Source organism: Macrobrachium rosenbergii, chromosome 13 (genome assembly GCF_040412425.1).
Source record: "Macrobrachium rosenbergii isolate ZJJX-2024 chromosome 13, ASM4041242v1, whole genome shotgun sequence".
Lineage (NCBI taxonomy): Eukaryota > Metazoa > Arthropoda > Malacostraca > Decapoda > Palaemonidae > Macrobrachium > Macrobrachium rosenbergii.
The window spans coordinates 49,263,072-49,288,542 of record NC_089753.1 but is presented as its reverse complement, the minus strand read 5'-3'; the positions used below and the strand labels follow the sequence as shown (position 1 = coordinate 49,288,542).

At 41.7% G+C, this 25,471-nt stretch overlaps 1 protein-coding gene across 2 annotated transcripts in view; it reads left to right on the top strand.

Annotated features, from left to right (window-relative positions):
* The first annotated feature begins 969 nt into the window (after positions 1 to 969).
* Positions 970 to 25,471, top strand: part of LOC136845289 (uncharacterized) — a 128,669-nt gene continuing 104,167 nt past the window's right edge. Inside the window, exons 1-2 of one of the 2 annotated variants that reach the window (XM_067115466.1) lie at positions 970 to 1,109; positions 21,295 to 21,313. The gene's annotated coding sequence lies outside the window, so the exon portion shown is untranslated. The remainder of the gene's footprint in view (positions 1,110 to 21,294; positions 21,314 to 25,471) is intronic. The other variant, XM_067115467.1, reaches the window with a different exon arrangement.

The following is a 25,471-nucleotide window of genomic DNA, read 5'->3' as shown; positions in this document are numbered from 1 at the left end:
AAAAAGACAAAGCTTGTGTTTTCTGCTTTTGCGGGGAAATGTTTACCTAAAAGAAGCTAGCGTTGTAATAGGGCAGAATTTGGAGCATCCATCTTGGCCTAACCTCCCCCAGTGGGAGAGTACAGAGAAGATAGTCTCCCCCCGTGGGAGAGACTATCTTCTCTGTACTCGTAACACACAAAATACATTGACGAATATGAATGCTGTGAATTATTTCTGGTAAAACTACAGGGTAGCTCTGCAGGGACGCCATGTTGTTGTTATGGAATGGTTCCGCGCATTGCGCACGTCATTAGGGAGCCATATGCTCAAGAAGGGATTGGCTATGGACACCTATTATAAAAGGAACTACACTAAGCTAACGTACCCTAACCTAACCTAACCTAGCAGGGCCTATTACTTAGCCGAGCCCCCCCCCTCCCCCAGTGAAGGAAACTACTTTGTACTAAAACCTCCCGCATAACACTGACGCATGGGCAACAGCATTCCAGGATGGCCAGCTTACAAAAAACACATCACCTCTGATGTTAATTACAAGTAAATTAGAGTCGACCACCAAAAAGTAACGGTAAATTGTTAATAAGCAACCAAAATACTACAGGAAAAATCAATTTCCAAGATAATATCCGATGCCGAGCAACCCCATTGTTCTACCTTATTTCTAATAATCACTCAACATTTGAACAAATTTAAATAATTCCACAAAATCCACACTCGAACTTAGTTTACATATACCACTGACGACACTTTGACAGCCCGAACTAATTTTCACGAGGAAGACCAAAATCTTAAACTGAAAAAAATAAGTTACTAATCTGTTCGTATTGCCGTAAATAGCACAAAAAATAAATGCTGTCCAATATAAATTAGCATTATATTGATAACTATGATTGCTTCACAGTAGCAGAAAAAATTAGGCGGTCTTTTTAAAATCTCGTACCAAGAAAATATTGGAATTCTGTTTGTTGTCGAAGCTTGGAACTCTAGTCTCTGACTCGTGGTATAATGACGTCGTGTTTTCGGTCGTTTCGATACCTGTGTTCCTGATTTGTATTCTAAACTTGTTCATATGTCTTTGATGGACTTCTTCGTATAGGCTCTTCAGCAAGGTAGCTATTTTTTTAATCGTTATCTGTTTGTTCTGTTAAATGATGTTCCAGCTTTGGCAATATTCTTTTAGGTCTGTAGTAAAAATGACTTTACTTGTTCATCGAATTAAGGCGAAACTGTATTACATCAGCCATAATTTAATTGTACACCAATAAAATAGCATTAGGCCTATATGCTCTTATGGATATAGCACTTGCACAAGAACACTGAGGTATGAATAAGTACTCTTAGGCCTAAGTCGGTACATACTTCAGTGCAATTTATCTTTTTGTGGCGGTTATTGTTGGTGCAAACCACAAGTTTTTTTCACCTGACTTCCTATATCCAGTCATGTAGGACTCCAGTAAGAAATTCATAATTATCAATGATAGTAAATTATATATATATAGGCCTATATCTATACATATATATATATTTTTATATATATATATATATATATATATATATATATATTATATATATATATATATATATATATATATATAATATATATATATATTTATTATATATATATATATATATATATATATATATATATATATATATATATATATATATATATATATATAAATGATTGTGAAAATATTTTCTGTTAAAACAGGATTCCATCCAATAAAATGAGTCCATAAAAACACCAAAAGGTAGAAAGTTAATGCTATATATTTTGGAGAACAACCCTTTCCCTCTACAGGCAGGTAATGAATGAAATAAGACTTACAGAAAAGCTGTTCTGTAACTCATTTCATTCATTACCTGCCTTGCGAGGGAGACTGTTGTTCTCCAAAATATATAGCATTAACTTTCTACCTTTTGGTGTTTTTATGGGTGTATCAAGAGAACCATTGCTTGGGAATGACTAAGTCAGGAAAAAGCATCCTGACATATCGTATTCTAGGGTATCAGGTCCTCAGGACTGAAATTCATTTCAGCTGTCAGTTGGTAATTTGGCGAGCCAGTTTTAGGCTATCGATTAGGTTATTTTTCGGAAGACTCCAGACACCTCCCACTATATAATTTATATTTTTCTTAGGTAAAACACATCAAAACAAAAAATTTCTTCTCAGTACATAACCTTCGCAAATGCTTAATAACAGAGAAAAATAATTAATCAAATTACGACTTATAAGGTATGACAGTACCTGCCCCCCAACCCCCTCCATAGCTAATACGGCAAAAATGTAACCAGTACACACTCCTAGGTTACGATAGGATGGTATTTTTAGGTTCTTTTAGTCCCCTATCATTTCCTAGCCATTTTTGCATGAAAAACCCAAAATGGGTTGTCATGCAAAAATGGCTAGCTGGCGCCTTTCGAAATGGCTGGCTGGAGTTTCTGAAAAATGGCTACCTGGATTATCTGAAAAATTACCATGGATTATATATATATATATATATATATATATATATATATATATATATATATATATATATATATATATATATATATATATATATATATATATATATATATATATATATATATATATATATATATATATATATATATATATATATATATATATTGTTACATGGGTCATTCAAGCTAATGAGTTTAATAATTAGTTACGTGGATTTATATTGTCTTGCTTTACCTACGACCCATGTAATTCTGTCAATTTAGGCTAAAATTAACTCTAAAGGACAGATATTGAATAGATCAGGTCGCCAGTTAACTCTTGCTAATAAACAATAGAGGTTTTTTCATAACTATATGAATGAATTCAGCAAACTTGCTGGAACACTTGTTCAACAAAAGTAAAATAAAATGAAATGGATTATTTACAGGAGCTAACAGTAGCTCAGCACATTAGTCGTACTTAGGACAAACCTCAATGCTGCATAGAATGAATGCAACAGATTTTTTGGGCCTCTTGGATGCTTTATCAGGCATTTTCTTCAAGGTCAAATTGAGGCTTGGTGTTGAGGATGCAGACTCTTCTCCAAGAAAGAGGATTTGTTCCGACACAATATACAAACCCTCAGTCCTTTACATTAGGGAATACAGTACTTTCAGGCGTAGGCTGGAAACGGCCGTTGAACTTCAAACAAGGTGGTTAGGCAGTTAACTACTGTCCGGGAGGCGGGAGTACCGCCTGCCCGGATGTAAACATCCCAATTTGCTTTCGGCCGTTGTAGCGTGCGGACATTGTCTTCATTGCTCTCTGCCTGACTGCTTTTTTTTTTTTGTCAATTTGGTGGGAAATCTTAACTTTTTGTTTATATTTCCATTATAGACAAGCCATCTAAGCCTTCCTATCCCCAACGTGTATGTCCCGGGGTGGGAGGGAAGAAATGTAATTCTTTTAGGTCTAGCATTGACGCGGACCCACACACTCTCTGCCCATCTTGCAGGGGACGTGTGTGTTCATGCGACGCTCCTTGTAGTGAGTGTTGCTCTTGGTTCCCCGAGGAAGTTCGAGGGGAGGAGACGTTACTGTCGTAAGCCTACCAAGGAGTCGTCCAAGGGACATACACCCCTGATGACTCTAAGGACTGAGGATTGAGTGACATACTGGCTGGGTGTTTACTGGTTTATTGGTTGTTCCTTACTGAGATAAATGTACAGAATCTTTGAAGATGTTATTGATGCGTGCGAGCGGTAATGTAGCGTCTAAACACAGACAGGTAAAACAGAGATAAAAGGTTCAGACATCTGTGTTTGTCGGCAGACAAACAGATGGCGATATCAAGAGACATGATTAATATACAGTGATGAAACATACATCAGTGGAAAGGCCAGGAAATTCTACATATGGCCAATTGCTTGAGATTCAAGACAGATTAATGGATACAATGCAGTAGCATAATATATGTGAAATGGAGAGACATTTGGTGTCTTCACAAACAGAAACACACATACAGTTTGATACAGAAGATTCGTTGGAACATTATGAGTACATGATTAGAATGCTTGCATGGCAATGCAAATAGTGGTGATTGTACATACATTAAGACAACAATGCTTAGGGAGAAACAGACGGAAATATTGTATGGTTGAAATCGCGTTCTGTAGAGAAAGAAAATGAGACGCTCCTGTTTTGGCCTGTCCACTCCGATGATGACGACTGAAGAACACACAAACACACACGTGTTTGGAAAAGACAGCATCGGGCTCTTACAACTCCAGTGGTGGCGAATGTGGCGGGTTTGTTTCTCCCTCCCGGCGAGCTTCCCCTTCTTGCTCCCTCTCCCTCGTGTGGGGACTCCCCCTCTCCTTCCTCTTTCGTTTCATCGCTTGTGGAGGGCCATGGGGGAGAGTTGGACTGGGACATCCTCTCGGGGGGCCTCCTCCCGTTCTGGAGGGGAGATTTTTCCTCCAGAGCAGGTAGAGGCTTTCCAAACTAACCCGACTTTTGCTTCAGGTCTTGGGCTGGATAGCCAGGCTACGGACTCGTCTTCAACCTGGCTACACCTGGGCCTACCTGGCACGTCACTGGAGGGACTGGTACCTCATCTTTCCACCACTCCAGTGACCACTCACTCGGCAACGACAGCCACTACAACATCTGTCACCATGGATACCCGGGTCTTGGCTTCCCCTGCCATGCAACACGCGGCACCGCTGCCTCCTGGGTTCCTGGCCCCGTTCACGCAACCAGGCCCCGCCTACATGGTGACGTCATCCTTCCCTTATGTGACTGTCGCTGCTCCCGTTGCTGACCCTGGCTTGTCTTCGACTGCAGTTCCTCTCTTCACGATCCAGCCCAGCTCTTCGTCTGTTCCTCTCCCCACCTGAGTCTTCGGCTGCACCCGCCTGGTTTGGGGATCTGACGGCGATACTGAAGCAGATGGTGAAGAAGAAGAAGAAGAGGTCTAGGAAGGTGTCGTCATCTTCGTCTTCATCATTGTCATCGTCTTCGTCTGCTGCCTCTTCTGCTTCTCCTTCCGAGGCTTCGCAGCCGAGGAAGAAGAAGCCTGCCTCTCCCCCCCCCCCACAAAGAAGTCTCGCACCGAGGCTTCCAAGGGTCTGCCTCCTTCCACAGGGAAGGCAGTGGGATCTCTCGTCGGCTCTTCCCAATCCTCGGATCAAGGAACCGCTGCCCTGGCCTCTGGGTCAGTCGCATCGGGAGCCAAGGGCATGCAGACCAAGGTCTGCACCCCCGCTGTGCCTAAGAAAACTCCTGCTTCGAAGGCCAGCAAGTCCGCGTCAGACACTCGTTCGCGAGTTGCTCCGAGTACCTGGGTCCCCAAGGAGACCCGGGTACCCCAGGCTGATACAGGAGAAACTTCTCACCGTACGGACCAGGGCGTGGGGCGAGGGAAAGAACCTGGGCATGCAGGTGCCCCTGCTCTTCCTGCTGGCACTCCTGTGAGTGCCAAGTAAGGTTCTCGGGATAGCGCTTCAAACGCCAGGAGAGGTGGAGAAGAGGTCCCCTGCTCAGTCTTCCTGAGAGGCTACAGCCTCGAAGAAGACTGGGGCGCGTCCAGAGGACAGTGCAAGCTTGCGCCAGCCAGACGCGCACTCGACTCCTCCCAGACCCCGGCCACGTCCGCGCGGCCAGCCTGGCTCGGGGGAGGCGAGCGCTCAGCTCGTGCGAGCCGCTCCGCTCTCCTCGGGAGACTGCTTCGCCTAGGCTAAAGCAGTCTCCTCGACCCGGGCTGCTGTCACCACCGGGAGTTGCTGACCACTCCCGCCCGCTGCCTGTTGGTTCTGCCAGCAAAGCCAGTGGGAGCGCCCGATCCTCCTCGCCTGTCCCCTCCGCCCCTTCGGCTTCTTCCAGGGGGCGCGAGTCGGACAGGAAGATCTCTGGCGAGTTTTCTCCCCAGAGTTCTACCTCGTGGGCGTACGAACCTGGCTCGGTCCTCGGCTCGACCAGATCTTACGCCCGCATGGTCCAGGAAGGATCACGGGGGTCTGCCGAGGTTCTCCCTCCTGCAGGGAGAATAGATCGGGAGGACCGCACTCTGGAAGGACTCGAGGGTCCTCTGCCCCAGGATGCAGACACCCCCGAGATACAGAGGACTTTTGCAGAGGTTATTGCGCTGATTCGTCAGCACAATGACCTTGGGGAAGGGACCACGGCTTCTTCTGTGGATTGTCCGTCGGGCCTCGAATCCTTTTGGGGACCTAAGAAGGAACCCAAGGCTTTGGTGGGGCTGCTGTGGTCCACGCTTGCCGAGGGGGTCCTCGACCAAGTGAACAGTCTTGTGTCTGGGCAAGACAGCTCACTTCGTTCGAGCAGCTCGGACAAGCTTCTCCCCCCACTCTCTGCCTCGCCAGAAGTGCTTCTACACTCCAGCCAGAGGAGCGTTGCTGACCAAGCAGGTTGACCCGGACCTGACTCATCTGGATCCGGGTCTGACGTTGCAACAACTTACTGGAGAGAGTATCTCCCTCTCCCAGCAAGAAACTGCAACCCTGGAAGCCACCACCATGGCGGCCTTCCAAGCAGTCCCCTGGCTCGATCTGTGGTCCTTCACAGTATCGAGGGTAGCTTCTTCCTGGGGAGGACTCCGCCTTTGGGAGACTGTGCCAGTCTGGGGTAGGGCTATTTCCTACCTCGGCCACCAGACTGCGAACCTGTGGGCAAACCTGGTTCTGAAGCGGAGAGACACTATTCTCTCTCGCTTCTCCAGGTCTGTAGGTCCCGAATCAGCAGTTGCCCTTAGGAATGGATCGTTGCTGGGTTCCTCCTCTCTCTTCCCTAGAGAGTTGGTGGATGCCGCGGTAGACAAACGCCGGTCCGATGACAGTGACCGGCTTGTCCAACAAGCAGTGGCTAAGACCTCCGGGTCTTCTCATTCCACTGCAGCCAGGTCTTCAGGCCAGGCTGGCACTTCCTCAGCCCCTAAGAGGTCCCAGTCTTCGAAGGGGTCCCAAGGAAACACCCAGCCTTCTTCTTCCTCGAGAAGGGGGGGTCCCTCCCGCCCTTTTCAGCCCACTTTCCAAGCCGGTAAAGGGGGCAAAGGGAAGAAGAAGAAGGGGAAACGCTAGGGGCGGCGTTCGAACCACTGGGCAACATGGCAGCGACACGGAGCCGAGACCTGGATAGTGGATGTCCTTCGGGAGGGATATCTACTACCCTTCGAGTCTCGGCCTTCCCGCACCTACTCTCTGGTCCATCTCCAAACTTATGTTCCAGGATCATCGAAGGACACCGCACTACAGCAAGAAGTGCAAGCCATGCTTAGCAAGGGTGCTGTAGAAGTCTTGTCGGACCAGTCCCCAGGCTTTTACCGCCGTGTCTTTCTCGTAGAGAAGGCCTCAGGGGGATGGAGACCGGTCATAGACCTCTCTCCCCTGAACTGTTTCGTTCGCCAGACTCGGTTCACGATGGAAGCAGCGCAATCCATGCTGGCCTCCATCAGGGAGAATGACTTCATGCTTACGGTGGACCTGAAGGATGCGTATTTTCAAATACCCATTCATCTGTCCTCTCGCAAGTACCTCCGCTTTGTCCTCAGGGAGACGGTCTTCCAGTTCAGGGCACTTTGTTTCAGGCTCTCGACCGCTCCCCAGGTGTTCACGAGAGTCTTCTCTCTCGTGTCAGCTTGGGCCCACTCGCATGGGATACGTCTACTGAGGTATCTCAACAACTGGTTAGTCTTGGCGGGCTCTTGCTCGCAGTTGCTATAGGACAGGGATCGGCTCCTCGAGTTTTGCCGGGATCTGGGGATCGTGGTAAATCTCGAGAAGTCAGATCTCACCCCCAAGCAGAGGATAAAGTACCTGGGCATGCTGATAGACACGGTGGCAGCGAAAGTCTTTCCCTCGGACTCTCGTATCAGCAAGTTCAGGCAGGCAGCACAACTGTTCCTGTCACGACAGGAGCAGCCAGCCCGGCAATGGCAAGTCGTCATCGGTCACCTGTCGTCTTTGGAGAAGCTAGTACCTCATGGGCGTCTTCACCTGCGGTCTCTTCAGTGGAGACTAAAGGAGTATTCGTCCCAGTCCTGAGACCCCCAGTCCTTCCTCATCCCTCTTTCCGAGGAGGTGAGGGAGGACCTTCGCTGGTGGACAGACGACAGGAACCTCTTGATAGGAGTATCCCTATATACTCCCCCTCCGGACATGCTTCTGTTCTTGGACGCATTGACCGAGGGATGGGGCGCACACCTGGAGGAGTTGCTGACTTCGGGAGTGTGGCATCGAGACGACAAGCACCTTCACATCAACATCCTGGAACTCAAGGCGGCCTTTCTGGCCCTCCAAGAGTTCCAGGATCGAGTGATGGGACACTCCGTGGTATTGATGAGCGACAATACCACGGTAGTGGCATACGTCAACAAGCAGGGGGGCCTGGTGTCCCGCCAGCTTCATCAGTTGACGATGCAGGTGCACGAGTGGGCCACGACCGACTCGGTAGAGCTGTCAGCCAGGTAAATTCCAGGCAAGAGGAATGTTGTGGCAGACAAGCTCAGCCACCAGAACCAGGTGGTAGTGACCGAATGGTCCCTCCACCAGGAGATAGCGGAAAGGCTGTTCGACCTGTGGGGGCGTCCAGCCATCAATCTGTTCACCACCTGGCACAACAGAAAGCTCCAGGTCTTCTGTTCTGTTGTGCTGGACCCATGGGCCACTGCAGAGGACATGTTCCAGCATCCGTGGGACAACCTTGACGTGTACGCCTTCCCTCCATTCTGTCTGATTCGCCGAGTGATCAGCCGAGCGATGATCACCCCGAATCTCAGAATGATTCTGGTGGCACCCAAATGGCCCCAGGCCGTTTGGTATCCGGACCTGCTAGCTCTCCTCTCTGAGGCACCAAGAGAGATTCCCCCCTGGCCCAACCTGCTGCGTCAACCTCACGTAGAGCGGTTCCACCTGGCAGTGCATTCCCTGTGTCTTCACAGCCGGAGGTTCCCCACCATCTCTTGCGAGCAAGAGGCTTTTCACGTCGCGCAGCAACAGAGATGGCAGGATACCTCAGAAGATCCTCCTCAGCGGTATACCAGGGAAAGTGGTCCGTCTTCTGTGGTTGGTGTCGTCGAAGGGGTATCTGTCTGGTCGGAGCCTCTGTTCAGCGGGTTGCGGACTTCCTCGTCTTACTTCGCCGAGAGAAGCTTCTCTCCGTTTCAGCAGTGAAAGGCTACCACGCCGCACTTGGCCTAGTCTTTCAGCTGAAAGGAGTAGACATCTCCTCTTTCGAGATATCTCTATTAATGAGAAGCTTCGAAAGGTCTTGCCCACCCAGGGATCTCAGGCCCCCTGCGTGGGATGTGACTCTCATCCTAAGGAGCCTGACTTGTGCACCGTACGAGCCTTTATGAGAGTCGTCAGACAGGGATCTGACCCTCAAGACCGTCTTCCTGCTAGCCCTGGCATCGGCGAAGAGAGTTGGCGAGCTTCACGGACTTTCCTTTGATGTTAAACACTCGAGGGGATGGGGATCAGTTACGCTCGATTTCGTCCCAGATTTCGTAGCGAAGACTCAGAATCCTTCGGTCCCTGACGCATGGTTCGAGTCCTTCACGATCCCCTCCCTAGAGGACTTTGTAGGTAATGAACCAGACAAGATGCTACTGTGTCCTGTTAGAGTGCTGCGGCGCTATCTGAAGAGGACTCGACACCTCCGGCCTGAGTGTCGATGACTCTTCGTCAGTACTGGCTTGACCAAGAAAGAAGCGTCCAAGAACACCATCTCTTTCTGGCTTCGTGAGACAATAAGGAGAGCGTACTCTGCTGCAGGAGAAGACTACATCCTCTTCAAGATGCAATTGCCCTCGTTTTTCGGAGAACTTCACGCCGATTCGTCAGCACGAGGATCCCCGGGACAGGATCGTGGCTCCCCCATCATTGGGCGTGAAGTTCTCCAAAAACGAGGGCAATCGCATCTTGAAGAGGATGACCCTCGCTGCTTCCGAAGCATGAAACTCCTGTACCTCTCTCCTTGGAGGGAGACCTTGATAGATCCCACGAAACCCTCCTCGGCTACCTGGTTGTACTATGAGACAATTGGGGGACCAACACTCAAAGCACGCCAGGCAGCCGAACTCCAAAGACAAATTTGTCGGAGCTCTCTCTCTCCATTTCACACCTCTCAGAACAACCGAGAGGAAAAAAGAACAGGTGAGGAGAAAGAGTACCCCAACCTGTCCTACCAGGAAGACCAGCAGGAGAGGCAGATCGTGAGCGATAATCAACCAAAGGAGATTACTGCCACGGGGAAGGAGAGCACTTGTGCCATGGCAAAGTGCTCTCCTGGGAAGAGCAGAAAGTTCACTAGAGCAGAGACGAGAACCCGATTCGGAAGAACCGAGTGGTGCCGAGCCGAGCCGCACTGAACCAAGCTGATCATGCAAACGCAATCCAGGGGTGGTATGCTGTGGACTGGTAGGCATGAGGGTCGAGCTGAGCCAAGTCGAGTCGAGTTGAACCGAGTCGAGCCAGCCAGGGTCTCACAACTTTTACCATGTACCGAGAGAATAAAAAATATTGGTGGAGCGGGAATCTTTGTCAAAAAAGTGTACAAAGTATCTATAATGAACCAAAATGTGTTCAATACATTTGAATACATCAACACTAAAATTACACACATAAACAAACGCATACAAAATCATAACAGTTTATAAACCAGCAAGCACAAGTAAGAGATCAGTCCTAGATAAATTCAGTGACTTCCTCGACTTGTTAGCTGATAACAAAAATATACTGATTTGTGGTGACTTCAACCTATACCTGGATGATAACGATGACAAATATGTCAAAGAATTTATAGAGTTACTAGAAAGCCACGACCTCGTAAATGTTGTGAAAAAGCCGACATCATTATTGAACCATACCATTGACCTAGTGATACAAAACAAAAACAACGAGATTGTGAGTGACATACAAGTTGAGCGTGATATCTCCAATACATACATAAACTAGTTATATTTAGTATAAATATCTGGAAAGGTTATACACTGAAAAAAACTATCACTTACAGAAACAAAACCAACTTTAAAGCTGATGAATTTATTGTTGAGAGCACAAAGAAAATAATAGAAACAAGCCAGGAGTGCAGGTGTAATTTGAGGAATACCTTGACAGGTGACCAAGTATGTGTAAGCTGTTTTACATTCCATAGCAAAAGTATATTGGCGTCAAGCTACAACGATAAATGTCCAGAAGTAAGAAGGTAAATAATAGTTAGAGAAAATGCCAAATGGTTTAACAGTGAATTACGTGAAGCTAAGAAAAAGAAAAGAAAAATGGAAGATCTATGGAAAAGAATCGAGAAGTAGTGAAAATTGGTCATTGCATAAAACGGCTAGAAATCATTACAACGACTTGATAATGAAAACCAAGAAAATATATTACAGTAAAACGTTTAGTGTAGAGAAACATTCCCCCAAAATCCATGACAGTTTAGCCGGAATATTGGGACTCGAGAAGGAAAAGTTCTACCTGACGTAACTAGTGACTACAAAAACCTGGCCAATAACTTTGTGAACTACTTTGAAGAAAAAATTGAAAGAATCTGTCATAGTTTAGATAAGGACTCCCTCCTGATCTCCCGGTGATCGCAATGAGAAATAGCAAATTAGGTAAATTTAAAGAACTGAACATGAATGACTTTGACAAAATGATGATAAAAGGGAAAAACACCTATTGTGAAAATGACCTGTTTCCCATAAGTTATATAAAAGAGGCAAAAACTTTGATCGGTTGCGGGAGCTATATTTTGACATTGTCAGCATGAGTTTAACACAGGCATCTTTCCCAAATAGTGAAAAGCTTGTATAAAGCCGGCCTATAAAGGTAAAGGTGATAAAGAAAATCTAAGCTTCTATAGGCCAATATCGAACCTATCGTACTTATCAAAACTTATAGAAACGGAAGTTCACAAACAAACATGGAAGCACTTGAAACAACTCAACATTATACCCGATGATCAGTCAGCATACAGAAAAAAACACTCAACAGAGACTACATTTTGTGCAATTATAAATGATATGGTAGAAATTATAGCAAATGGAAAATGTGGCATCCTGGTTATGCTTGACCTAAGTGCAGCATTTGACACAGTTGACCACAATCTCCTGCTTGAAGGCCTGAGAGCAGTAGGCATCGAAGATGACGTACACAAATGGTAGAAAAGCTACTTAGAAAATAGGAAGGTTACAGTGGTTATATCAAATGTGAAATCAGAAAAGAAAGGCCTAACAAAAGGAGTGCCCCAAGGCAGCGTTCTGGGTCCACTGCTATTTGGCATTTACACAATTGAATTATCTAGAATTCTAAGTAAGCACAAGGTTAAGTATAAACTGTATGCTGATGATACCCAGTTATATTTTCCTGTCGAAACGGTAGAAGACACCATTGTAAAATTGATGCAGTAATGAAAGATATAAAAAAAATGGATGTCGGCGAAGAAATTGAAACTTAATGAAGACAAAACTGAGTGTTTGCTATTTGCATCTGACAGTGCACTAGGAAAATATGAACACTTCAAAAGAATAACTATTGGTTCGTCAACAATAAATATTGTAACAGCAGTGAGGAACTTAGGAGTATTTATTGATGATAAATTGTCGATGAAGAACCATATATTGCATACTACAAAAACTTATAACTATCATATAAAAACATTGCATTTGTTAGAAAATACCTAAACGAAGATACTGACAACAGCAATTTGCAACCAAATACTTTCGAGGCTTGACTACTGCAACGTTATATACTACAGTCTACCTAGCTACCTACTAAGAAAATTGCAAGGAGTACAAAATAGAGCCGCCAGGTTTGTAAAAGGACTACGTTCCCGTGACAGAATAACCCCAGCACTAATTGAGCTACATTGGCTCCCAGTAAAAGCTAGAATAGGATATAAAATACTACGTAGTCTTTAAAGCACTCAAATATGATGAACCAACGTACCTGAGAAACTGCTTAAGTTTCTTTAGACCAGAAATGAATATTGTAATCAGACATGTAAGTGAAGCATAATTATAGGCTATTTGAACCTAAAACAAATTGTAAGTCAGGCGAGAGAGCATTTGTACACTGCGCACCAAGACTATACAACAAAATACCGCCTGAAGTGGAGAGCGTACGAGAAGAATGCAAATTTAAAAAGGAACTAAGGACTCTCCTATTCTGCAGGAGCTACGATACTGACGAGAAAACACTGAAAGACAATTATAAAATATAAGAAGCGCCTTATTTTGAAAACGTGCGTGGGCCCACCGGAGAGGGAATTATCCCTGTGGACGGCTGTGCTTGAAACCAAATAAAGTGAAGATATAAAAGTCATTCAGGGAACAGGCACATCCTGTTCTTACAGATTTGTATGTTCTTTACAGTGAATTATACACTATACTGAGGATCATTAAGAGGATCTGTTATTTTCGTATTCACAGGAACAGTATATTGCTGAGGCACATTACTTCCACTTGCTGATGTACCGTTCATTGACGTATTTGTAATACATGAATCAACTGAATAAGGTGTTGGAGTTCCCAATGGGTGCGGACCGTTTGCATTGACCTTTAATGAGTTTGGCCCCAAATTTCAGAGCCGGCCTTCATAAAATATATCATTTATTACTTTCCTAGCAAATATTTGTTGATATTCATTAAGGTGTTTAAATTCTTCAGCCCATGTGTAAGCTAAATGATTAACTGGGTCATCGACTCTCTGGAGATGATTACAAGCAAGTTCGAGAAGTTCATTACGTTTGTGTTCTGTTGTGCTATTCTTTTTCTTAGCAATCAAATTCACCTCTCCAGCATTACCTCCACCAGTACTTGGCCCCTAAGGAAAGCAAACTTTGATATGAATCCAGTTATGGCAGTGTATAAAACATGGGCCACTTTTGTAGCATAAACATTATAAAGCTTTCATTACATCAATAATCGTATGTTTTACTTTTTCACATATTAGACATTTGTTTAGAAACTGCCATATGTACATTGAACCTTTAAAACCTATAAAATCTGTAATTACTTGATATTTCAGATAAAGTTTGGATCTAGTCTATCCAGAAAAACATTAAATAACATGCCTGTAAAGAACAGCAGATCGATGGTTACTAAAGTTGATCTTCGTGTTTTCTTAACAGTTACAAAGAACGGGAAACGAGTGGAAATTGGTGGCAGAATCATTTGAGAAAATGTGGGGTTTCCCTCTTTGCATGGGAGCTATGGACGGAAAGCACATCAAGATCCGGAAGCCACTCGTTTAGCATTGTACTCGTGGCCCTTGAATTATGAATTTCTCTTGGTAGATGCTGGAACTAATGGCAGAATTTCTGATGGTGGAGTCTTTTCCAGCTGTAAATTTGGCCAAATGTTGATAGACGAAAAACTGAATATTCCCGAAGCAGAAAGTGTCCCTGACTTTGATGAAACATTGCCCAATGTTTTTGTGTGTGACGATGCTTTTCCACTCATGGGTAACTTGATGAAGCCATATCCATGCCCCGTACACGTCGAGTTGTGGAAAATGCCTTTAGCATCTTAGAGTCCAGATTTAGAGTTCTTATCTGCTATTAACTTATTTCCCAGTAAAGCATCCATAATTGTATTGGCATGCTGTTACTTACATAATTATTTACGTAAGCGAAATGTTGCTGCCCATTTACAAGGTGGGTTCGATACAGGTGATGCAACTAATAATGAAATAATGGAAGGAAATTGGAGATCAGAAACAGAACAGCTTCTTCCACTAGAACCTATAAGTGAAGCAACATTGTGTGCAAAAGAAATGAAAGAGAGATTTACAAAACATTTCAGTTGATGTACAATCATTGCAGGTAATGCATAAATTAAGGAAGGCTGCATAACAAAATGCAATAAACTAATAGGCTTATCTATCACTTTTGATTACCCTAACTAATGTAGGCTGTGCAAAAATGTATTCATTTAATTCTAAAACTATTTTATGAACAAACAGATGGAGCCGATCGATTGGATTCAACAATTTCAGAAAATTATTTTATAGGCTATATTTTGTATCATTTTGATTCATGATGCTTATTAGACATTTGAAATAATAAATGAAAAATATAATCTTACTTATAAAGCTAAGCCTGAAGATTATTTAAAATATAATCTGAACTGATTAAGATTCTTACATGATTTAACGACCAACACTATTTCATTTAAATTTGATAAGCAGAGAGCTACGGGCATGTCAGGCAGGTAAAAATAAGAAACAGTGGGTTTTGTAAAATAGGTAAGTGACATTAATGACTGGTTTTAAAGCCATTTTTCGTAGTACGTAAGATTTTCCAACAGTTTTCACAAGTAATTCATTAATTCAAAGTATACGACTGTTACATGCCCTATCAATGCCATAAATGTCAGGAATTTGGTCATAGAGCAGCAAATTGTAGAAATGACCAAGCTTACCCTAGGTATGGTGAAAATCACAAATCAAATGAATGTGCTAGCAGCATCTTCAAGTGTAAAAGCTGTGTTATGAAAGGCCACAGTGATAATAAACATATGATGGCAATAAGCGCACAGTATATAAAGAATGTGTCAAAGGTGAAAAATAATACGGACCATTGACTAATAATCTATGCAATTTAATACACACAGTCCGTAAGAAATAAAACTAGCATACAAGAAGAAATAAAATTTTAAAAAGAACTAAAGACTTTCCTATTCTGCAGGAGCTGCGATGCTGACGAGAAAAACACTGAAAGACAGTTATAAAGTATAGGAAGCACTTACTTTGAAAACGTACAAGGCCGCCAGAGAGGGAATTATCCTTGTGGACGGCAGTACATAAAACCAAACAAAGTAATAAAACGTGTACTTACGGGTTCATGTAACCGCAACTAGGAGTGTTTTCCTCTTCCAATGATGAAATACTGTACACCTGGCATTCCTGGTCGCGTAAAAATGTCAGTTTATCATAGTACCAGACAGAGGGTTTATATATATCATCTGATCTAGCTCCAGACTTCTCACTGTTATTAACCTTCTTTGGTTCCCTTCCGTAATTTGAGCGGAAAGCGTTTATTTTCCGAACAACCATGCCTCTGTTGGCGTTGGACTCTATTTTCGTAAATTTGTCAGGCAGTTTGGTATATCCAGATTTTACTGCCCCATATTTTTAAGATTCACTTTTAACTTTCCACAAGGCAGGATGTTCACGATAAATGTCCAAAAACTCTGACCAAAATTCCACCGTCATCAGCTGTTTCCGCCTTAACGACTCGGGCTCAAATGAGGTGATTGCGCATACATCGCTACAGATAGTACATCATTAATGGGCATTCCTTTGTCCAATAGGAGAAGTGCCCAGTCACCTACTTTTACCACCGGACAGCGCTACACACGATGGTAATGTCTGTACAATCACCAATTTTGTGCATTCATGATTGTGCGAGCATTTCCAACGTGAGTGGGTATGATTGGTAGTTTGCTCAAATGACTGAGTAAGTTCCAAAACAGTTTGATATTTTTAGCCCAGTCATAGCGTTTGTACAATCTTGAGTGATAGTTAGTGGTAGTAACTGCGCAAACAGCTGTCTTTCGTCTGTCACCATGTCGAGTGCAACGGGCTCCCAGGATTTTTGGAGAGAATTCATCGAAATTTATTGTGGATCATAAGCATAGGAAGAGGGCGGGGCCAGAGGGGGCATGTGCCCCATTTTTTCAGAGAGAGCCAAAATTGCATTTTACCCTCCACTTTTTACAACAAAATTTTAATGAAATATATATATATATATATATATATATATATATATATATATATATATATATATATATATATATATATATATTGTTTATGTGGGTCCTTCAGCTGATGAGTTAATTATTAATTACTGTAATTTATGTAGCCCTGCTCTACCTAAGACCCACGTAATCCTGTCAATTAAAGCTAAAAGTTACCCCATGAGACAGACAATTAACTGAACTATGTTACTGACTAATTTGATTATTTCTGGAACAAATGAATTACATAAAACCCATTTATTACCCACCTAGTCCCAACAAAGAAAGAATGTGCTGTTACAGTGAGGGAATTTACATGAACCAATTAGTCCCCTTCGGACACAGAAATATTTTCCCTACTTCAGTTATAACGCAACAGGTAGCTCTATCGTAAGTAATTCTAGTATATTAAAGGCTATTCCTCTTCCAAACAAAGGTATGATCAGGTTCCAAGGCTTGCCTGAGTGTTCTTATAATTGACCTCTCCCTAAATCCTACTTACTGCAAGGGGAGTATCTTATGAAATCTCAGTAGGCAATAATGGTTATAGTTCATATACTCGACTTCATACAGGGAATATGGTTCCACCAGGATCTTTAGTCAGTGGCTAAGGAAGGGGGGAAAAGGAAAAAATGGAAGTACAGTGGGAGAAATACCAGCAGGTCGGCGAATACTTGTCAATTCCAGACTTACCTTCACGTAGGCTGCTTGTGCACTGCAACGGATGCCCAAGATATGGAACAACGTGTAATGTCGATTCACTTAGTAAATGAAAGACGAAAAGGGACAAAGGACAGAATTATCAGGAGCACAGACATATGAATGTGCCCCGTAGGACTTCCGTTTTCTCTCTCTCTGACTGACCTCGGGTCAAGGACACGGGTCCTGGTTTTGTTGTTGTAAACAGCCCTTCGTTCATAGCCTGCAGGCAGTCTGAAAAATAACAAGGACTCGCTGATACATAGTACAGAGGAAAATGAGGCTACAGGACTCCCTAACTAAGAGGGCCTGGTGAGACCCTACCTGTTGGATAGGTCTCTAATGCTAACCTATCGGCTGCTAACGACGGTTGATTCTGAGCGCCATAACAACTAGCCCGCGTCCCTCTCTTCTTCCCACAGAGGAAGCTTCTCCCTGGCTTTGTCCTTCTTTCAGTTTGGATTATATTTCTACTAAAATAATACAGAGAGGTCGGACAGCAGAATATTTATAAAAAATATATAAATGTATATATATATATATATATTATATATATATATATATATATATATATATATATATATATATATATATATATATATATATATATATATATATATATATATATATACATACACACACACAATTTATTAGAAATCCAGAAATCATTACCCCAATTTCTCTAGAAATATTACAGATGCCATCTGACAACACTGTCCAGATGTCATCTGACAACACTGTGTCCAGATGCCATTTGGCAAAGCTGTCACAGTCCAACAATCTTTGCTGATTATCTCTGGCTCAGCAATAGTGACATCTTGGTGTTGACCTTATTTTTGCAATGCTGATATACACAGTACCAGTGAGAACAGTCACTGACCACTGTTGTCATGAAGCACACTATTGATGACTTTCAAGGCTGTAAGAGGCCGGGATCAGCAGGATGAGCCAGTTGCTTCTACTTCAGGTAAGTTCAAATACTGTACATGTACAATATACATGTACAGTATTTGAAAATGGAGAAATTTTCAGCATCCTTTGGTCTGAAATTGGGACATTTGGTCTTTGCAGCCTTTGAGGCACTATCGATAAATCTCCAGGCTATAAAGATTTCAGTTCATGGTGTTACCAAAGCTGTAGAGCTTGCCAGGAAGTACTATGCTGATCTTCGGAGTGATGAGAAGTTCAGCACTTTCTTCAGAGATGTTCAAATGGCAGCAAGAGACAGAGGAAACAGAGGAACCAAAGTTACCAAGAAGGAGGCATATACCTAAGAGAGTTGATGACAGCAGTGCAGCAGAAAATTTCCCATCAGATGTTGAGAAATACTATCGCACTCAATACTATGAAGTGCCGGACTTGGTGAACTGCGAACTCATTGATCAGTTTCAAAGCGCCAGCTACAATATTTTTCATGAAATGGAAACTATGATTACAACATCAGCTAATGGCGGTCCAGCAGAAATACCAGTCACTGACCATGTACGCCCAAGACTGACTTGAAAAACTTTATCATGAACTGTCCATGCTAAAAACCCTGTGCAAAGTTGGAGAAATTGGTGGTCCTAGTAAAGTGACTACTAAACCTACAGTTATTGATGCATTACAGTCACTGGAAAATAATCCTGTTGCTGCTGCTGCTATGGTCTCTGAACTTAATAAACGTATAAAGATTTACCCAACTGTTCCAGTAACCACAGCCATATCAGAAAGGAGTTCCTCAACTCTTCGTAGGATCAAAACTTATCTTTGCTCCACTATGCGTCAAAATAGACTAGGTAACGTCTTACCCCTACGTTGCCCATAAAGGGTTAACAGATGATCTAAATAAAAAGCAGATTGCCACAGATTTTATCACAAAGAACAATACTAGACTTCAGTTATTTGGACAGTTCACCTATATTAATCCGAAGCTCTACATTATATTATATATATATATATATATATATATATATATATATATATATATATATATATATATATATATATATATATATATATATATTATAATAAAGTTATTTTGGGTAGTAATGATCATTGCTGAACAACTTAGAGATATTGCATATATCATTTTATTAGGACAACCTGTTAATAATTATACTTGTTGCAGCAAATATTGTCTTTTTTTTTCTTAAGCACTTACTTTCTATATCTTGGCAACTTTATCTTGTCCCTTGCCCACCGCCCCCCCCCCCTCCCACTTTTTAGGAGGTTCCTGCGCCCCTGTGGATTTCCTGTTCTTTGGAAAATAAAGAGCGACAAATATAGAAACAGAAATTTAAAGAACGATGGTTACGCAAAAAATTATTGACAAATTAAAGGAAATAGACCCCATTGCTACCAGGGCTTCATCTTAGTGTCCTTTTTTTTCCATTAGAGGCCTAACTCGCCAACAAATCTGTAAATGTTTCTATCCATGCGCAGAAAATTCTTGTAGTCTGCAGGGGACGAGATGATAAGTTTTTGCAGTAGGATTTCTTGCATAAGTTTACTTCTTTATCATACCATTCTTTCATCCACAACTTTCTTTTCACAGTTTTCTTCTAAGGCTAGAATAATGGCAACACATGCAGCCTCTTTGCTCAACCTCACTGCTCGGTATTTAACAGACGACTAGTGAGTGGACAGTACCAATGATTGCGCAGTCACCAGTTTGTACAATCACGATTGATAGTTATGGGGTCCTTCACACCTTTAAAACCACCTTTACTCTCGATTTCCCTTTCAGCGGCGAATAGCCTCATAGGTCCGAACGCCTGGCCTTTGGCCTAAATTTTATATTCCATTTCCAACAAGGAATCTTCCTCATATTTCCATTTCACCGGCATTGTTTACATGAGGTCACGCATACACGCTCACGTTCTGTCCTAATAGTTCAGGGGCTGAGCGACTACACACTGAAATATTCTTTGGTTATCCTTTTACTTTACGTTTTCTTCGGTCAATTATTTCGCTGAAATACCCGTCTTCGTTCGTCAGTGTTGATAGGAAGAAAATCATCGTTTGCTCAGTTATTTTATTATTAAAATAGTTTTACCAGACCGCTGAGCTGATTATCAGCTCTCACATGGCTAGCCCGAAGGATTTGTCTATTACTTTTGTTTTTTTTATATGTAAATATTTTGTCTGTTAAATTACAGTTCTTCAAAAAGCTTATAATTGGATTAATTGCAAGCGGTAGTCTCGGACAAAATTTCACTGACCGATATAATTTCCAGAATTTGATAGCCGCTGCTGATTAAACTTAGGACATTCAGACAACAAATGCTTAATTGTTATCATTACTTTACAGTCAGTGCATACAGGAGCAGGGTTATGTGGATTATTCATTAAGTGTCCGTGTGTTAGACGAGAAAGGCAAAAATGGAAAGTTCATAAAGGGTGATCGAAACAGTTATTGCTCAGTGAAAAATTATGATTATGTTACAGGGTCTTACCTGTGCACAGAGAGAGCACGTCCATAGTACAGTACAAAAGGATTTATTGTCATTTTTTAATCACTGTACACCGGAATGAGAGTAAAGGCACAATTAACGTGAGGGAAGATGCCCTTATGTATGTTTTTGAAATCGATATGTTACTATTATTAAAATGTAAGTTGCTTGGGTTTTTTATTTTACCTTCTATATTATTATTATTATTATTATTATTATTATTATTATTATTATTATTATTATAGGTGCGCCGCCACTACTATTGTTCACAATATCACTTAAAATTGCTACTAGTATTTGCTTCTTGTTTTATCCAAATTGGAACCATACGTGTGAGATTTGTAAAGGAGTTATCACCTCGTATAATTCTCATTCAGTTTTCAACCACTCCAAGATTAGGCTGTTTTTTATAATTTTTAAATTATTCTTTATTAGCAGAGTTCTTTTTTCCTTTCAGAGTCTGCTGCTTCAGAAAGGTAGGATTTTTTTTGCGCGTTTATCGACCTAACTCTTATGTCTATTACTGTATTCTTTAAGTGCAACTTAAGGTATTTTGTCAAATTTATTGAATATTGTCGAGCTCTCCATCATTTTATTGTGTGTCAAATTTTGATATCTAATTTTACGTGTATATGAGATGCTGCATTTTTAACTGAATTAGCATTATAGACTTGAAGTCTTGTAAAATTCCCGTACGGGGGCTAGTACTGCCATCAGTGCTCTTCATGCAGTGCACTGTAAGCATTACTTAAGGTTCATTGCAGCGTCCCTTCGGCCCCTGTCTGCAGCCCCTTTGGTACCTTTTACTGTACCTCCGTTCATATTCTCTTTCTTCCATCTTACTTTCCAGCCTCTCCTAACAATTGTTTCATAGTGCAACTGCGAGGTTTAATTCCTGTTACACCTTTCAAACCTTTTGACTCTCAATATCCCATTCAGCTCTGAATGACCTCATGGGTCCCAGAGCTTGGCCCTTGGCCTAATTTTATATTCCATTTCCAGTTAACGAAGTGGGCGGCATTTGTTTGAGGGTTAGGATAGGGGCCATTGGGTTGTCTTAACTGCAGGTAAGAACTCAGGTGTGAATTTGATAGGCTGGTTCTTGGACTTCAGGAAGCAGATTTTAAAATCTAATTAATGAGCACGGTTGCCTTATTTCGTTTATGTTTTTATTAATGAGGCTGGAGATGAGTGGAGATTTGTGGACGATAAAGCACAGGAAGGATTTGGGTGGAGGAATTTTCAGAGGGGCACTTTGCATCACGGCATTGGAGGCCATGGTATTTTATATATATATATATATATATATATATATATATATATATATATATATAATATATAATGTATATGAACATATATGTATATATTATATGTATGTGTGTATGTTACGACCAAAGCCCGAAATTGGCCAAAGTGGGAAGTGGCCGAGGTGGTGTGGCCAAGGTCCGATTACTTAAAATTAACAGTGTATAATGTGTTTCGCCGTGTTTAGTACTAGCCCCTCGGGGATCAAATGTCCCTAAGTGTATTTGCTTCCCGCGGGGCTACTGCTAAACACAGCGAAACACATTTCATCCTCAAGGTGCTAGTACTAAACACGACGAAAAAGTGTAGATGAATCACCGTTTCGCCAAGTTTAGTATTAGCCCCTCGGGGTTCAAATGTCCCTAAGTGAATTGGTGATTTCACGAAATCCCTGAAAATTTCAGGTATTTCGTGATGTCACTGGTTTCTGATCTTACTGTAATATATATATATATATATATATATATATATATATATGTATATATATATATATATATATATATATATATATATATATATATATAACTTTATCACATACACAATTGTTCTGTGCATTAGTAGAATTACTAAAAGGACCTCATTCAAACTGGATGGTATCAAACAGGTTTTTATTCAGACATATGTTATATATATATACAGTCTTACTGTAATTATATAATATATATATATATATATATATATATATATATATATATATATATATATATATATATATATATATATATATATATATATATATATATATATATATATATATATATATATATATATATGTGTGTGTGTGTGTGTCAGAAAAAGTATACATATGTATGTATGTATGTATATATGTATATACATAGATACATAGAGAGATAGGTATGTGTGTGTGTGTGTATAATTTATTTATAATTAACCCATTTCCTCTTCGTTGTTTATTCCGATCGGGACTTCGCCAGCAAGCGCATCGTACGAGTTTCCAAAGCACAGTCGAACGCACAAAGCATAATACTAGAAATTTTTTAATAGTCTTGTTATTCATTACATGTTCGTGAGAGTGGTAGAGGTTCCGTTGCTCTCATTTACCCTATTTTATTATGTGAGAGCATACTCTCTCTCTCTCTCTCTCTCTCTCTCTCTCTCTCGTAGCTGGAGCACCCATTTCATTAATCTAGTGTTCATTGTATGCCTGAAATCGTGTAAGAATCTCTCTCTCTCTCTCTCTCTCTCTCTCTCTCTCTCTCTCTCTCTCTCTCTCTCTCTCTCATAGATGGAGAACCCATTTCATTAATCTAGTGTTCATTACATGCATGAAATCGTGTAAAAATCTCTCTCTCTCTCTCTCTCTCTCTCTCTCTCTCTCTCTCTCTCTCTCTCTCTCTCTCTCTCTCAAAATCTTCAGCTGAAACCCCGTATGGAGAGAGTCAACGGACTATAATAAACCCACGAGTGTTCCAAAGGGAAATCAACCAGCAGAGAGAGAGAGAGAGAGAGAGAGAGAGAGAGAGAGAGAGAGAAGGGGAGAAGTTGTAGGAAAAGGTGATAAGTAAATAAATATGAGGGAATAGAAAATAAAACCGTTACAACTAAAATTCAAAAGACGTCAGCAGTCGCAGAGAGCAGGAATGAATTCGCTCCTCGCAAAAAAAAAAAAAAAAAAGTTGAGATCAGAAGATTCCACAACTGCACTGGTCAAATTATTCCACATTTTAGTTGTAGCCAAGATAAAGCTCCTAGCGAACTAAGTAGTATTAAACCTGGTGCTAGAAAACGACGCAGTTTACAAAAACATCCAGGTCAGGCAAAGGAAAATGTAGAACATTTTATGTAGCAAACGCGATGAACGCAGTTTACGTCTACGCCATAAGTCAACGTTAAGCGTTGGCGAAATAAACTTGACTGATGACATAACTGCCCAAGTTAGACATGAGAGTTGGCACCAGATTATTATTATTATTATTATTATTATTATTATTATTATTATTATTATTATTATTCAGATCATGAACCCTGTTCATATGGAACAAGTCCACCGCAGGGGCCATTGACTTGAAATTGAAGCATCCAATGAATATTATGGTGTTCAGTGGAAAGAAGTAACAGAAGGAAATAGGAAATACAGAAAGAAGAGACCCGTTATTAGAAAAGAAAAAAATAAATTAGCGTAATAATAAATAGGTGGGTAAAAATGCAAGTAAATTATCAAATTATTCAGATACAAGGAGAATTGTTTTTGGGTAGTAATGCGCTGCATCTTCGCCTGAACCTTTGAAATTGCACATCCTCTAGGGGGGGTGTTCCACAGTCTAACGGTGTGAGGGATAAAGGACCTCTCGAACTGAGAAGTTCGACATCGAAGCACATTTACTACATAACGGTGCTGCTGTTCAGCAAACCTGGTTGCTCTCGGCAGGAAAAGAGGAACAGGGATCAATTGAGAATGTGAAAGATCTCTGTTGAAACAAAACTTATGAAAAAGTGACAATCGCAAGGAAGAGGAAGAGAGTTAAAACATTTAAGATATATAAAAGCTTCATCACGAAAAATTGGAAAACGTCTCTGCAAGATACCATGCTTTAGTTTAGCCGTCTGCCGTCAGTGCACCTCACACAGTGCACTGTAGGCTTTACTTAAGGTTCTTTGCAGCGTCCCTTAGACCCTTAGCTGCAACCACAATCATTCAATTGACTGTGCCTCCGTTCATATTCTCTTTCTTCCATCTTACTTTCCTGAACCCTCTCCTAACGATTGTTTCATATTACGATGCAGAGGGTTTTCCTCGTGTTGCACCTTTCAAACCTTTTTACTTTCAGTTTCCCTTTCAGCGCTGAATGACCTCATAGGTCCCAGCTCTTGCTTGGCCTTTGACGTAAATTCTGTATTCCGTTCCCCAACCGCCGTCCAACTGGGAACGAGGTTCTCGACCCTCGCTTATAATGCCGTCATTTTCGACGGTTTGGGGACGTTGAGGACGCTGATGTTGATCTTAGATAAAAGAGATGAACAAACATGCGCCGGGCACAGGGAGGGAATGACAAAAACTAGCCATAAATTTTCGCGTGTCATCTCTATGCGCGGAAATCCGTCTCTACAAAATATTATTTATTTGCTTGTTTATTTATTTACACGTGACTCTCTTGTCCTTTTTTTTTCTCCACGTGGTATTGCGCGTGAGGATTATTGTGTAGGATATTGTATAGTAATTTTCATCGAATAGAGAGAGTAAAGGTGATGATGATTGTGTTCATAACGAAAGCTTCAGTCATGAAGAAATGATCGATGATTTTGACGGTGATGGAATATGATAGGATGTTAGATGGGTTCTCTCTCTGTCTCATGTATATGTGTGTGTG